Here is a 17530-nt window from a genome sequence, read left to right on the forward strand (position 1 = left end):
GACAGCTGGAGGAATCGCTGTTGCAGCCAGGCCGATCCAAGATGGCGGCCGCGAGCTCACACCAAGCAGCAGAGGAGTCCATTGCGGACCAGGAAGAGGAACCTGCCCCCAGCTCAATACAGGGGAGGAACACAGTAAGTGCACCTTACTTAGCCCCTGCTTCACCAGCATCCACAGAATCCCTGATAGAGAGATCCATGGGAGAATTTCATCTCACCCCCCTGAAGGACATAATGAGCACTCCCACCTACTCTGTTACTGACAGACAGGCTCCATTACAAAACCCCACAGATCTACCTGCTTTGATGGAAGCATTCTACACAATGCTGGCCAGAGGTCTTGCCCAGACAGCAACACAAATCACCTCAGCTATACAGGCTGACCTCCAGCACTTGGGGATGAGGATTGAGCACATAGAACAGAAAACTGATCAGTCATCAGCCAGAATTAACCAAAATACAGCCAGGATCCAGGACATTCAGGAACAACTTGAAGCGGCCCTCTTTAAAATCGATGACCTCGAAAACAGGTCCCGCCGATACAACTTCAGAATACGGGGTCTTCCGGAATCAGTAAAGGAAGTGCAACCGGCGGTCCGTACCCTTCTCAAGAACCTTATCCCTGACATACCAGACCACAAACTGGAGTTAGACAGAGCACTCCAGCCAGTGAGGAAGGACGGACTCCCCAGGGACATTATAGTTAAGCCCCATTATTACTCGGTCAAAGAGGAGGTAATGAGAGCGGCACTATCAAATGAAAAGCTTGCCATAAGGGATCATCAAATACAGATTTTTGCTGACCTGTCTCCCCTCACGGTCCAGAAAAGGCGGTCACTAAAACCTCTTCTACTGATTCTATCACAAAGGGAAATCACATACAGATGGGCCTTCCCCTTTCGCCTGAATTTTTCCTTTCAGAACAAGCCCTATGGTTTTTCGTCCTTCGCTGAAGGTGAGCGGCTGCTGATCCAATTAGGCCTCATTACCCAAGAGATACCACCCCAGGCTACAGGAAAGGGATCTTCTTCAATCAAGAGACCTCCAACTAGCCCAATTACACCAGTATGGCAAAAGCAACAAAGCAAGAGGGCCAAAGACTCCCGTCCCCCTTAACAGACCGATCAATGGGATCTGAGAAGATTTCTCGCACAGCTCCTTCAGGATCTGTTCTGTTGACCTCTAACAGACTCCCTCTGAGCCTTCGGGCACATTTCTCTGAGATTCCTCCGGGGATCCTAGAATGGCATTCATTCTCAATTGTTTACTTCTAGTAGAAATTTATTTTTTTTATTTTTTTCCTTCCAAAACCTACTCGTTATGTAGCTCAGTTGGATGTTTTTCCCGGAATTCAGTTCATTTACCAGGCACTCAATTGGGTTACCCCGAAGTTGTGACACGGGGTAAATTAATGGTGTGTTGTATGTTGTTTAAATTGTTTAATAGGTTATTATATTGTTATATTCTCTATGGCGCTTCCCCCTGGGATTGGAGGGGAGGGAGAGTGTGGGCGAGGGTGCTGGGGGGTTGATGGGGATCCCTGAAGTTAGGGGGTTCCTCGGGAACCCGCGGGGCGCCCTCGCAATGACCGTTATAAAGGAATATATCCCCCCTCCACTCCAGGGAGCTCAATTTTATTGTACCTGAGGGTCTGGTCTCCTTATGGGGCTAAATCCATTAACAGTTTCTCTTTTTAGGGCGGGAGGACCGGAACGGTTGCCGTGCGCTTTTCATGGTTTCCGAGAGGAAGTTGCATTTCTGTCGGACACAATCCAAAATTTCCCAGGGAGGTGGAATTGCTGCCTTCCCTGGTCCATGGGGTTGAGGGTGACAACTCTTTATCCCCTAGTTCTACACGATCAAATGTTATTTTTAGGAATTACCTTAACAAACTTTTTTTTCTTTTTCTTTTCTACCCTGCTCTCTCATACCCTTTTTCCCTCCCAACTACCAGGTCACCTCGGTTTCATAGACAAAATGGGGCGGTTCCGACTCACAAGCTTGAGACAGAGAGAACTACCTGAGCAAGTTCACACTTCAGATGGCTGGTCCACCCGGGGTAAGCTTCTGTTCTTCTCACAGTGTTTCTACCTCTCTGATCCGTGATGGTGAACACTAATACTCCATGTCATTTACTGATCCTTTCCCACAATGCCCAGGGTTTAAATTCCCCAATTAAAAGACGGAAATTATTTCACCAATACCACAGTTTAAAGGCTGATATCTTCCTCATCCAAGAGACGCACTTCCCCTCCTCATACAATCCCTCATTTCTTCACAAAAATTTTTACTTTTTTTTTTTTTACTTTTACCTGGCCAACGCCGAGAACAAAACTATAGGCGTAGCAATAGGCTTTTCTAAGAGGATTAACTATTCAATGTCCGAGGTGTTCAGGGATCCAGACGGCCGATACCTGATGACTGTGGGCACTATAGATGGAGAATCGTTTACTTTTCTCTCCTACTATTCTCCCAACAGGGGACAGGGAAAATTTTTCGAACATATGCTACAGAAATTGTGCCCTCTTTTTAAAGGGACGGTGGTCATGGGGGGGGACTCAAACCTCTCCTTTGACCCGATCCTAGACAAATCCAGGGGGCCGAAACCAGTGACCAGACATCCCCCCAGACAAAGTCTCAAAATAGCTCAACAATTAAACACTCTAGGGATGGTGGATATTTGGAGAGAACTCAATCCAAGGGCAAAAGACTACACCCATTATTCAGCCCCGCACCGGACCCATGCCAGGATAGATCACATCTTTTTACCAGCCGTCGCAATTCCTCTAGCTACGAAAGCCCAAATTAGGGACATATCACTTTCGGATCACTCCATTATGTCCTTGCCAGTGGTTTGCCCACAGAGAGTAGCACAGCCACACAAATGGAGACTTAATGAATCTCTTTTAAGCAACCCAGTACACTGCACTATCCTGGAGGGGTCCATCAGGGAGTATTTTCAGGAAAATGATACTGGTTTGGTATCTCCCTCGACGCTCTGGGCGGCACATAAGGCGGTGATGAGGGGGCGTCTGATACAGTTAGCCTCTAAACTAAAGAGAGAGAAAAGAGCAGATGCCCAGAAACTCACAGACGAGTTCCTTGTCGCAAGTAAATCGCACAAACGTAACCCTACAAAGGAAACTCTTTTAAAACTAGAAACGGCTCGAGTCCAACTCAACCTTATTCTAACCACTGCTGCAGAAAAACATCTCCGTTGGACAGGGGCTAGGTTCTATTATCAAGCGAACAAAAGAGGGGCCAAACTAGCAACTAAACTAAGCCCTAAAACACGAATATTATCTTTTCCCAAAATCCGACTGGGAGGGGGGGACCTAACACAAAATCCTGACAACATCATGAAGGCCTTCCGCAACTTCTACCAAAAACTATATACAGATAGCTCCACCCCCTCGCCCTCCAAAATAGATGCCTTTCTCAGGGACCTCCCTATCCCTCAGCTTAATGAAAATCATAGGGAACTACTAGACGAACCCTTTTCCACGGAAGAAGTATTAGAAGTAATCAAATCACTTAAACAAGGGTCAACACCAGGCCCCGACGGCTTCTTTAGCGGTTACTATAAAAAATTTGGGACCCTTTTGGCCCCCTATATGGCAAAATTTTTTAACTCTCTACGGGATGGAGCCCCCCTAGACAGGGACCTGAACACAGCTTTTCTATCGGTGATTCCTAAACCGGGGAAAGACACCAGCGAGGTAGGAAACTACCGCCCGATCTCTCTGATAAACAATGATGTCAAAATCATGACAAAAATTCTGGCCACCAGAATGTCTAGCTTCATAGCCAGATATATACATAAGGACCAGGTGGGCTTCATCCTGGGGAGGCAGGGGCCTGATCAAGTGAGAAGGGCCATAGATATAGTCTCTCTTTTAAATTCCCAATGGGATGGAGGCCCTAAACAAACGGGCATGCTACTTTCAATAGACCTGGAAAAGGCCTTCGATTCAGTAGCTTGGCCCTATCTATTTAGGATCCTGGAGAGATGGGGGTTTGGCCCACACTTCATAGGTACTATTCACTCACTTTACTCTACCCCCAGTGCCCAAGTTTGCCTTAGAGGCCATTACTCCGATAGTTTCCATATTCGGAAAGGGACTAGGCAGGGTTGTCCTCTTTCACCACTGATCTTTGCAATAGCCATTGAGACCCTGGCTTTGGCTATCAGATCAAATTCATACATCAAGGGGGTCCCTTGTGGCCTTCAGGAACATAAATGTGCATTATTTGCGGACGATATGTTGCTGTTCATAACATCTCCGTTAATCTCTAACCCAGTTCTCAAAACATTCCAAAAGTTCAGCATCATCTCAGGCTTATCGATCAATCCCAAAAAGTCACTAGCTTTAAATGTCTCGCTCCCATTATCACTACTGGATCAGCTAAAACAAAGTCTTCCCTTTACCTGGGCCTCATCATCGATACCATATCAGGGGTCACTCTTCCAAACAATATCAACAGACTTTATATATCCAACTATCCTCCGATGTTCCGTAAATTGGAGGAGGACCTCAAAAACTGGGTGAGATGTGATCTGTCCTGGCTGGGTAGGATAAATGCGGTAAAAATGACTCTGATGCCCTGGATTCTCTACCTGTTTAGATCCCTCCCAATTTCTATCCCCAAAAAGGATATTGCCAAATTTCAATCTAAGATTATTGACTTTGTCTGGGGATCGAAAGGTCACCGCCTTTCCAGAGACATCCTCTATAGAAGCAAAAATCAAGGGGGCCTAGGCCTCCCAAACGTTTGGTTGTATTAAGCGGCGCAACTAACGCAGATTTCTATGGTCTACTCCAGGGAATCCAAGCCTGACTGGATTGATATGGAAAGACAAGCAGTTCCCCATCACACCATAGATTTCCTTCTATGGTGCTCCCCTCGACTACGACCTCCCATTTTAGCCCCTACCCTTTCCCACTCAGTGGCACTCTCGGACACATTGCAGAAACAGTCCTCATTAATATCAGCACTAAAACCTCTCTCACTTATTCCATAACCCCAGCTTCCAACCGGGGATGAATATTCAGGCCTTTAGATGGTGGTTAAATAAGGGGTTATTCAGAATAGGCCACTTCCTCACCTCATCGGGCCCCATTACCCTGGGGACTTGCCTCAGCAAGCTTGAGATGCCAGATACGGAGATATTTCGCCTTTCCCAGATTAGGCACTTCCTCCACGCTCTATGGACTGACAAATCTCCCTTCCCCAATCCCACCGCGTATGAACAGTGGTGCTCAAACCTCACGGATCAGAGAGGTGGTATATCACTCATATATACCTCTCTTGCTCAGAACGTGAACTTGCCTACCTATGCTCGAGCTTGGGAGTCTGACCTGGACCTCCACCTGGATCCGGAGGATTGGTTTCACTCCTTTAGACGTTCTTATAAGGGTATTTTAAACACGGGCTTAATTGAAGCAAATGTCAAACTGATCACTAGGTGGTACTATGTCCCCACAAGACTAGCAAAGATATACCCGGATGCTTTACCCCTTTGTTTTAGGGGCTGTGGCCACTTGGGGACTATTCACCACATATGGTGGACGTGTCCACGCATTCGCAGCTTCTGGAATCACTTTATTGCTTTAGTGCGGAAAGTCACCGGGACAGCAATCTCCCAAGACCCTAAAATTGCACTATTAAATCACTGGTGTTCACAAGCATACAGCAACAGGGAAGAGCTACCTTGCGAGTTAACGGAACTTAGGGTCTTGATACATTGCTATATTGGGATGGGAGGGGTATACGAAGATATCCAACTAACCCGGTTGGAGCCGAGCGGGTCACAGAATGATCCCAAAGGGGTGACCCACCCGACTAGATAGTGCTAATATACCTTGTGAAACCCCCCCAATGACCCCTACAGTAATAACTCTGTGACCCTGGGTTGAGTTTTTTTTTTTTTTAACTTAGGTTTCTCTGGTACGCTAACATAGAGAGGTTAATCTCAATTTATACATGACAACTACGGAAATACTTATATTTTATGGTATTAATAAGTTCAATCTCTTCCTTTCTCCCTTTTTCTTTATATGTATTAAACTTTTAATTTATTTTTTTTTCTTTCCTTGAATATTGATGGTCTGTATAGGCCCTTGGCCTCTGTGATTGGGGCATGTTGACCCCAGATACGAGATAACGTCTGTATTATCTTTACTTGTTCTGTTATTGCAAAATTCTCAATAAACATATTGAAAGAGAAATGCGTCAACTTTTGTTGTATTTTTTTTTAAGATTTTTTGAATAAAGAAGCTTTTATCTGCATTTTATGGGTGTGCAGCCATCCAATCTTCTTTCTTCATATGTAGGGATTTCACATCTGGAAAACTTTTTCAAAGCCTGGATGCATAGAGGGGCCCAAAATCCAAGGAGCACCTTTGGGCTTTCAAGGAGCATAAATTACGCATTTAATTTCCAGACTACATTTTTGGAGGCCCTGTTGCACCAGGACAGTGGAAACACCCGCACCCCATTTGGGAAAGCAAACACTCCAAGGTATTTTCTAAAAGTTATGAGACTTTTGAAAATGCCATTTTTTTTCTACAAGTTTTTGGTAAATGCAGGAAATTAAAAAAAAGGAAGATTTTTTTCTTTTTTTTACACAAAGTAGTGCCTGTCAAATGCTCTCTGAAGAGCTATCCAAACATGGGTGGCTTCTCAGAGAGCATCACATGTGAACAAGTGCTTATGGTGACTGCTGTGGTGGGGTGATCAGGGACACCGCAACTGGTGCAAAAGCGATTAGGGACACTGACTAGTGACAGTATTTTTGTTTTACATACTCTCACCAGAGTAGTGCAGTGTCACATTGACAATGTACTACTCTGGGGAGGTGATCAGGATTTTTCTACACTGTGATCATCACTGTAACAGTAATTGTGTTAACTGTCATGAATGGCTTTCATTCATGCCTTTTGTTTACTGTTGTGATTGGCCACAGCTGTCACATGGTACAGAGCTGCTGCGGCTGGCCCTGTACACCATGTGATCACTGTGACCAATCACAATGGTAAATAATGAATCATGAGTGGAAACCATTCATGACAATTTACTTGTAAACATGTGATCATTGTCTTTGGTCACAGCAATCACATGGTATCTGGGCCAATCACAGTGGCCTAGTACTGATTGCTCTGCAAGGCAAGCCTATTGTAAGAACAAACCAGCACAGATATACTGTATAACAGTAATCAAATTTAAACATTAAATACATTAATATGGATCAGAAAATATTAAAAATATTACATGTGCTAATCAAAGTCAGAAGCTCAAAATAAAGTCCAAAAAAAAAAAATAACAGGTACATTTTCTTAATCCAGTGTACACAGACACTAGCGCCACATTTGCCACATGTGAACCCACTGTGCCCTTAAGTAGGAACTCTTACTGGAACTCCATGACCCCGAATACAGCTAACTGGCATAGCATAAGACAGATTGGCAGAGCTGATATTTGTGATGACGTCACTGCATTCAGTCCACGCCCTTACGTGTTTCATCAGATGTTGACATTTTCAAGGGATATCACAATGTGAGTGCTTTTAACACATTTGGAATACATTTTGTTTCATGATATTACACTATTGTGGTACTTTTTATTACCTTTATGCATGGGCTCTGCTGAGTGTGGGCTGCATGTTAACTGAAGAAGCTGGAGGAGAACTGATCCTGGATAAGCTATGTACTGTGCTAATGCTGACCACTGGGTGGGATTGGACATTCACTTTATATGGACTTTATTTTGATCTGCTCACTTTGATTAGCACATTTAATTTTGATATTTTCTGATCCATATTAATTTTTAGATTTGATCACTGTTACATACAATATATACAGCTGGTAAAATAAGTATTGAACACATCACCATTTTTCTAGGTAAATATATTTCTAAAGGTCCTATTGACATGACATTTTCACCATATGTCGGTAACAACCCATGCAATCCGTACATACAAAGAAACCAAAACACAAATTCAGAAATTAAGTTATGTGTAATAAAATGAAATGACACAGGGAAAAGTATTGAACATGCTAACTGAAATGTATTTAATACTTTGTACAATATCCTTTGTTGGTAATGACAGCTTCAAGATGTCTCCTGTATCCTGTGAAACTAGTCGCATGCATTGCTCAGGTGTGATTTTGGCCCATTCTTCCACACAGTCTTCAAATCTTGAAGGTTCCGTGGTCCTCTTCTGTGAACTGTGATCTTTAGTTCTTTCAATAGATTTTCCATTGGATAATCAACAAGAGACACTCACATGAGTACAGACAAATAGGCTGCGCACCCCATAAAGATGCATAAAAATTGTACAAAGAACCCCCTAACGGGGCTTTAGAGCAGCCAATGAATACAAAATAAATAATCAAAACGTAATTTTATTGGTACAAAGGGTAGTATAAAACAAATTCTGACCTATAGAGTCAGGACATGAACTGGATTACAATATAGGGTAAGAAAGATAAAAAACACAGAGGACAGTGCCCGTAATTGGGAACAATGTGCAATACAATGTATTTAAGACAACAGGATCATAAATATTGAAATTCTGACGCATTTCAACCCTAACTGGGTCTTCTTCAGGGGGTAATTGTCAACTGTAGGGATATAAGCATATATCAAACAAAATGTAAAACTCAACAGTAACAAACTTATGTACGTAACACAGCATATCTACATAACTACAAAGTTCCCGATTAGTTCTAAGTGTTCATGATGAAGAGGATATAGTCCCTCCTGTGTCTTTGGCCTCCCCAGTGATAGGTCAACTCCTCAGAGAGTGGGTGGTAGACCAGACCTGCCTTACGAGGGATCACGCATATATTACCCCCCACATGGGGGGAAAAAGGAAAAACGGACAGCAAAAGGCACACCCTGCACCCAAGATGGAGTGATGCTGGAATCTGATTGAAAGCAAGAAATATTTAATTCTACTAGAGAGATGATGGTTCCCCAAATTCAGAACAGTTTGTTGGTATTAAAATGTAGGTGCCAGGGCATGCGGGGGGCAGAAGTACGACAAAAAAAGGAGGAAAGAAAGGGGAAGGAAATGGGGGGAAGAGGGGGAAGGAGAACAGGGGAATAATGGGGAGGCACGAAATGATGAAATAAAGGGGTGCATGAGGTGACGGCAGTGCTTGTTACCTAATATTGAGGGCCGGAAAAGCTTAGATCAAATAGCCCAAGGTTCTGAAAAGTATAATGTCAACATCAGACATCATTAAATAAAAAAGGGGTATTACAAGGAAGTACTCTTATAGCAGTGGTCTGAACCACACATGAGGAAGAGCATTTCCAAACATTTTGAAAGTACTTACCACTCAATAAGACCGGTGGTTGCATACATGCGTTTGCCAAAGTGAGGAGAGGATCAATGAGCCTCCCCTGAAACTAGATACCTTAAAAGGAAATGCTAATTAGTTAAACCTCATCAGGTGCGGGTGCTCATCTACTCCCCTCCTCCCTCCCCCCCACTAAGGGGAAGAGCGACACGTGAGTGCGCTCGTTGCGTGACCCCCCCGGCGTTCCGGAGGAGAATGAACTCTCGGGTCCCCCGTCACTTACGCCGCACCCACGCAGGTGCCGTGACGTCACGTGCACAAGGTCGCGCGTGTGAGCGCACAGGGTCCTGAAGAGATCCGGGACGCCGCTGGCAGACAAGGAGCGCCCAAACCAAGGTGCTGTCACCTAGTGGGCGCATTCAGGAGACGCAGGGCCCAAGCGTCTCCTCTCTTGTTCTGCCAGGAAGGCGTGTGTGACGTAACCCCGCCCCCTATTGGAAGAGCACAGCCGATCAAGGGGAGACAAATACATAGACACAGGAGGAGAAAACGGGATGGTTATAAATAAACAAATGACATTCAAAGAGTCCACACCTACCATCATCAGACACTAGCTTGGCATATTGTGCGGAATATGATGGATCCTTAGTTGGCCATAATGGTATACACTGTGCTGTACAATATCACTGTCGCATTCAAGATAATTGTATAACTGTAATAACATAATTCATTGTGATGTTGAATAGAGAATAGAAAGTACAAAATGGAAAGTACTTAATGAAGGAATATACCTAATAAGAAAAAATGAGACAAAATAAGAAAGAGTGTGAGCTGTTTTTCCAAGGCTGTATCATACTGGGAGTGGGAGGATTAGAAAAAGACAAATACCTACTTCTATACATTATGCTTTAAACGGGAGAGTGCATCACACTATCATGAATATTGTGAATGCTCGTAGTCAATTTACTGGTCATACGGTAGCCCAGGCAGGAATAAGCCATGAGATGGAGAACATGGTTTCCCTTATTGGGGAATTATTACCAGGACTGGGGGGAATATATGGTGGTAATGTAATCCGTAACACACGTAAGGAAAGTAATGTAGAAAACTTGAAGTGAAGAATTCCCTCTAATTCATTCATTGTGTCCTGCCAGAGGAGAACCCCTGAAGGAAAGGAGCGAACGAGATAGATTCATTAAGGCCTGGTGGAGAGGTGGCCTGTAATTGGAATATCCATCTCTGCTCTTTCTGTAGCAGAGCCTTATTCCAATCACCAACTCTGGTTGGAATGTGCATCCTGCAAAGGGCCACAAAAGTGACTCTTGGGGCCCTATAATTGTGTGTTGAGATTACATGCCTCCCAATGGGGAGGTATGGGTTCCCCACCTGCATACTGTATACATGTTGAGAGATACGCTTCCAAAATTCCTGCCTGGTTTTCCCCACATAGTAGGTGCCACATTTGCATTCCATGAGATATACTACTCCACGTGTGTGGCAATTCACAAATTGTGTAGGTGTAAATGTGTTTCCATTGGGAAGGACAAAGGTTTTGTCTTTTTTAATAAATGAACAATAAGGGCAATGTCCGCAGGGGAAAGAACCCACTACGGAACGGTGTTTCAATCTCCCATTCTCATTGGTGTATTCGCTCTGGACAAGCTTGTCTCGTAATGACATAGCTCTTCTGTAGGTTATAGTAGGTTGTTTATGGACAAACTCACGCAATTTGGGGTCATCCGTGAGGATGCTCCAATGACGCTTTATAATCTTGTTGATAGCTCTGTGTTGTCGCGAATAGCGCATGATGATATGGGTAAGATTACCCTCAAGGCTCTTGGGGGGTTTGATCTAAATAGCAGCTGGGATCTAGATTGGCCTATGGCTTGGTTGTATGCCTTTTTAAGACAAGATCGGCTGTATCCCCTTGCTAGCAGTCGGCTTTGAGGCACCTCAGCTTCTTTTTTGAAGAGAGCGTCATTCAAACAATTGCGACGAAGGTGCAAATATTGTCCGTAGGGGATTGAAATCTTAAGTGGTGTCGGGTGGAAACTGTCCGAGTGGAGAACCGTATTGCCAGCAGTTGTCTTTTGGAACAGGGTGCTAGATAACTTTCTTTCAGCATTGACAGAAAAGGAGACATCTAAAAAGGTGACACTGTGGAGATCATGGGTCATCGTGAATCTCAAATTAAGCTCATTCGCATTAATCCGATTCAGAAATTCGATTAATTTAGCCTCGGGTCCCTCCCAGATGACAAAGACGTCTTCAATATACCTCAGCCATTTGGTTATATGGCTGGTGTATACGACAAGGCCCTCGTCCTCTAGGAGGGACTTCTCCCACTCCCCCAGGTACAGGTTGGCGTAAGAGGGGGCACAACAGGTCCCCATAGCCACACCCTGTACCTGGAGGTAGTGGGAGTTGTCAAAGCAAAAATGGTTGTGATGTAGTAATGTAATGACTATTCAGAATGAACCCGATCAATGCCAGATCATACTGAGATTGTTGTTGCAAAGCCCTCTGCACTGCAGCCAGACCCAAAGAGTGGGGAATGCTGCTGTACAGCGCCTCAACATCGATAGTTACCAGAATAGCATTGTCTGGTATCCTTAGATCGTTGATAAGCTGTAAAAATTGTATTGTATCCCTAACAAATGAGGGCAGAGACAGAACAAGGGGTTGCAGATGAGCATCTATAACCCGACTTAAATTTTCGGATATGGCCCCATTGCCAGAGACAATGGGATGGCCTGTAAGTTTATTGGAGTTTTTATGAATCTTGGGTAGACTATAGAAAGTGGCTACCCTGGGTTGTGAAATCCTAATAAATTCATAAGTGTTTTTGGAGCCTCCTGCAGTAAGGCGTCCAGATCGATTTGGTCTATTAGGTCCACCGTATTGTTTTCTTGATAAAGAAGAGTGAGATCGCATAGGGCCTTACATTCCTTCATGCTAAGGGGAGGCCCCTCCACAGTAGTAACTTGCGTGCAAACAGTTGTAAATCGGTGATTGTTTCAAAGACATCGAAGTTCTGTTCTGGGCAAAAGGTTAGTCCACGGGAAAGAAGTTGTATCTCTGTCTGACCTACATCTCTGATGTAGGTCAGACAGCTGTTTCTGAACCCAACATCATCACTTCATCGTCACAGGAACCCCATAAACATTCTAATCCTTCTCTAGGCCCAACCAAAGTAGCCCCACAAAAAGCTTTAAACGTGGCTCGGGGACCCGGGTCCCCGCAAACCAACAAAACAGGCAAGGGCTTAGACCCCTTTGTGGTACGGATCCAACAAACCATCTAAGTGTGATTAATCTATCCTCTTTGAATTTGTCACCGAGATACAACTTCTTTCCCATGGACTAACCTTTTGCCCAGAACAGAACGTCGATGTCTTTGAAACAGTCACCGATTTACAACTGTTTGCACGCAAGTTACTACTAAAATACTTGCATGCGAAGGATGACTCTGACGATGACACTGTGGAGGGGCTTCCCCTTAGCATGAAGGAATGTAAGGCCCTATGTGATCTCACTCTTCTTTATCAAGAAAACAATACGGTGGACCTAATAGACCAAATCGATCTGGACGCCTTACTGCAGGAGGCTGACAAATCGACTTCAGATCCCCTACTGATGTTTAAAAAGGCCTCTACGACATTCCCCTCTTTGAGCATTAATCCCAATGTAGCAATATTTTTAAAGCAGACGATTCGAGACATATGTAAATTATCACAAACTAAATCTAAGCCCACAAATCTCTCATATGATGAAAATCAAGCCCTCCATCGCCTCACAAAAAATCCCAAAATTGTAATAAAACCCTCGGACAAAGGGGGCAACGTGGTCGTCATAAATAACGATGACTACGTTTCCATGTGTCTGGAGATTTTAAAGAACAAGGAGTGGTACAAACCAATTTTGGCCCTTAGCATCAACCAATATAATTCCAGCTTTTATAACATGGTTGATCGGGCATTCCACACAGGAGCAATTACCAAAAACATTTATGAATTTATTAGGATTTCACACCCCAGGGTAGCCACTTTCTATAGTCTACCCAAGATTCATAAAAACTTCAATAAACTTACAGGCCGTCCCATTGTCTCTAGCAATGGGGCCATATCCAAAAATTTAAGTCGGGTTATAGATGCTCATCTGCAACCCCTTGTTCTGTCTCTGCCCTCATTTGTTAGGGATACAATACAATTTTTACAGCTTATCAACAATCTAAGGATACCAGACAATGCTATTCTGGTAACTATCGATGTTGAGGCGCTGTACAGCAGCATTCCCCACTCTTTGGGTCTGGCTGCAGTGCAGAGGGCTTTGCAACAACAATCTCAGTATGATCCGGCATTGATCGGGTTCATTCTGAATGCTCTGCAATACATACTACATCACAACCATTTTAGCTTTGACAACTCCCACTACCTCCAGGTACAGGGTGTGGCTATGGGGACCTGTTGTGCCCCCTCTTACGCCAACCTGTACCTGGGGGAGTGGGAGAAGTCCCTCCTAGAGGACGAGGGCCTTGTCGTATACACCAGCCATATAACCAAATGGCTGAGGTATATTGACGACGTCTTCGTCATCTGGGAGGGACCTGAGGCTAAATTAATCGAATTTCTGAATCGGATTAATGTGAATGAGCGTAATTTGAGATTCACGATGACCCATGATCTCCACAGTGTCACCGTTTTAGATGTCTCCATTTCTGTCAATGCTGAAAGAAAGTTATCTAACACCCTGTTCCGAAAGAGCTGCTGGCAATACGGTTCTCCACTCGGACAGTTTCCACCCGACACCACTTAAGATTTCAATCCCCTACGGACAATATTTGCGTCTTCGTCGCAATTGTTCGAATGACGCTCTCTTCAAAAAAAAAGCTGAGGGGCCTTAAAGCTGACTGCTAGCAAGGGGATACAGCCGATCTTGTCTTAAAAAGGCATACAACCAAGCCATAGGCCAATCTAGATCCCAGCTGCTATTTAGATCAAAGCCCCCCAAGAGCCTTGAGGGTAATCTTACCCGTATCATCATGCGCTATTCGCGACAACACAGAGCTATCAACAAGATTATAAAGCATCATTGGAGCATCCTCACGGATGACCCCAAATTGCGTGAGTTTGTCCATAAACAACCTACTATAACCTACAGAAGAGCTATGTCATTACGAGACAAGCTTGTCCAGAGCGAATACACCAACGAGAATGGGAGATTGAAACACCATTCCGTAGTGGGTTCTTTCCCCTGCGGACATTGCTCTTATTGTTCATTTATTAAAAAAGACAAAACCTTTGTCCTTCCCAATGGAAACACATTTACACCTACACAATTTGTGAATTGCCACACACGTGGAGTAGTATATCTCCTGGAATGCGAATGTGGCGCCTACTATGTGGGGAAAACCAGGCAGGAATTTTGGAAGCGTATCTTTCAACGTGTATACAGTATGCAGGTGGGGAACCCATACCTCCCCATTGGGAGGCATGTAATCTCAACACACAATTATAGGGCCCCAAGAGTCACTTTTGTGGCCCTTTGCAGGATGCACATTCCAACCAGAGGTGGCGATTGGAATAAGGCTCTGCTACAGAAAGAGCAGAGATGGATATTCCAATTACAGGCCACCTCTCCACCAGGCCTTAATGAATCTATCTTGTTCGCTCCTTTCTTTCAGGGGTTCTCCTCTGGCAGGACACAATGAATGAATTAGAGGGAATTCTTCAATTCAAGTTTTCTACATTACTTTCCTTACGTGTTAGGGATTACATTACCATCATATATTCCCCCCCCCCCTCCAGTCCTGGTAATAATTCCCCAATAAGGGAAACCATGTTCTCCATCTCATGGCTTATTCCTGCCTGGGCTACCGTATGACCAGTAAATTGACTATGAGCATTCACAATATTCATGATAGTGTGATGCACTCTCCCGTTTAAAGCATAATGTATAGAAGTAGGTATTTGTCTTTTTCTAATCCTCCCACTCCCAGTATGATACAGCCTTGGAAAAACAGCTCACACTTTTTCTTATTTTGTCTTATTTTTTCTTATTAGGTATATTCCTTCATTAAGTACTTTCCATTTTGTACTTTCTAGTCTCTATTCAACATCACAATGAATTATGTTATTACAGTTATACAATTATCTTGAATGCGACAGTGATATTGTACAGCACAGTGTATACCATTATGGCCAACAAAGGATCCATCATATTCCTCACAATATGCCCAGCTAGTGTTTGATGATGGTAGGTGTGGACTCTTTGAATGTCATTTGTTTATTTATAACCATTCCGTTTTCTCCTCCTGTGTCTATGTATTTGTCTCCCCTTGATCGGCTGTGCTCTTCCAATAGGGGGCGGGGTTACGCCACACACGCCTTCCTGGCAGGACAAGAGAGGAGATGCTTGGGCCCTGCGTCTCGTGAATGCGCCCACTAGGTGACAGCACCTCGGTTTGGGCGCTTCTTGTCTGCCAGCAGCGTCCCGGATCCCTTCTGGACTCCGTGCGCACGCCCGCGCGACCTTGTGCACGTGACGTCACGGCGCCTGTGCGGTTGTGGCGGAAGTGACGGGGGACCCGAGAGTTCATTCTTCTCCGGAAAGCCGGGGGGGTCACGCAGCGAGCGCACTCACGTGTCGCTCTTCCCCTTAGTGGGGGGGGAGGGAGGACGGGAGTAGATGAGCACCCGCACCTGATGAGGTTTAACTAATTAGCATTTCCTTTTAAGGTATCTAGTTTCAGGGGAGGCTCATTGATCCTCTCCTCACTTTGGCAAACGCATGTATGCAACCACCGGTCTTATTGAGTGGTAAGTACTTTCAAAATGTTTGGAAATGCTCTTCCTCATGTGTGGTTCAGACCACTGCTATAAGAGTACTTCCTTGTAATACCCCTTTTTTATTTAATGATGTCTGATGTTGACATTATACTTTTCAGAACCTTGGGCTAATTGATCTAAGCTTTTCCGGTCCTCAATATTAGGTAACAAGCACTGCCGTCACCTCATGCACCCCTTTATTTCATCATTTTGGTGTCCATGCATCATGCACTGTTTGGTCTTGTTTTGTTTTAGACTCTTTTGTGGGTTGTTGTGTTGTTGTAGGGTCCTATCCACAACACCTGTGTCTTTTCACTCTTCACTCTATTTTTCAGCCACCTTTCTCCCTCAATTTCATCATTGCACTACCCTCATCTTTTTTCTTTTTTTTTCTTTTTTTCTTTCTTTTTTTCTTCTTTTCCAGCTTCGGCTGGTCTCCTTCACTTTATATATTGGTTCCTCGCACTGGTGCACGGCTAGTACTATTATTTCTAATACCTCCATCGCTGTATGGTTCCGCAAGGGCAGCAGGGGACTTGTTGTTTGTCTCACTATGTCACTAATTCACCTATTTCACTCACTTTCTTCACTTCTTGGTTTTCATTGATTTTTCCTGGTCTGCCCTCCCCATTCTTCCCCTGTTCTCCTTCCCCTTCCCCCTCTTCCCCCATTCCCTTCCCCTTTCTTTCCTCCTTTTCCCCCCCCTTTTTTTGTCGTACTTCTGCCCCCCGCATGCCCTGGCACCTACATTTTAATACCAACAAACTGTTCTGAATTAGGGGAACCATCATCTCTCTAGTAGAATTAATTATTTCTTGCTTTCAATCTGATTCCAGCATCACCGTCACTCCATCTTGGGTGCAGGGTGTGCCTTTTGCTGTCCGTTTTTCCTTTTTCCCCCCATGTGGGGGGTAATATATGCGTGATCCCTCATAAGGCAGGTCTGGTCTACCACCTGCTCTCTGAGGAGTTGACCTATCACTGGGGAGGCCAAAGACACAGGAGGGACTATATCCTCTTCATCATGAACACTTAGAACTATCGGGAACTTTGTGGCTGGTAATTATGCAATTTATGTAGATATGCTGTGTTACTGTTGAGTTTTACATTTTGTTTCATATATGCTTATATCCCTACAGTTGACAATTAACCTCTGAAGAAGACCCAGTTAGGGTCAAAACGCGTCAGGATTTTCAATATTTATGTTCCTGTTGTCTTAAATACATTGTATTGCACATTGTTCCCAATTACGGGCACTGTCCGCTGTGTTTTTTATCTTTCTTACCCTATATTGTAATCCAGTTCATGTCCTGACTCTATAGGTCAAAATCTATTTGTTTTATATTACCCTTTGTACAAATAAAATTACGTTTTGATTATTTACTTTGTATTCATTG

This window comes from Aquarana catesbeiana, linkage group LG08 (assembly GCF_042186555.1).
Source record: "Aquarana catesbeiana isolate 2022-GZ linkage group LG08, ASM4218655v1, whole genome shotgun sequence".
Lineage (NCBI taxonomy): Eukaryota > Metazoa > Chordata > Amphibia > Anura > Ranidae > Aquarana > Aquarana catesbeiana.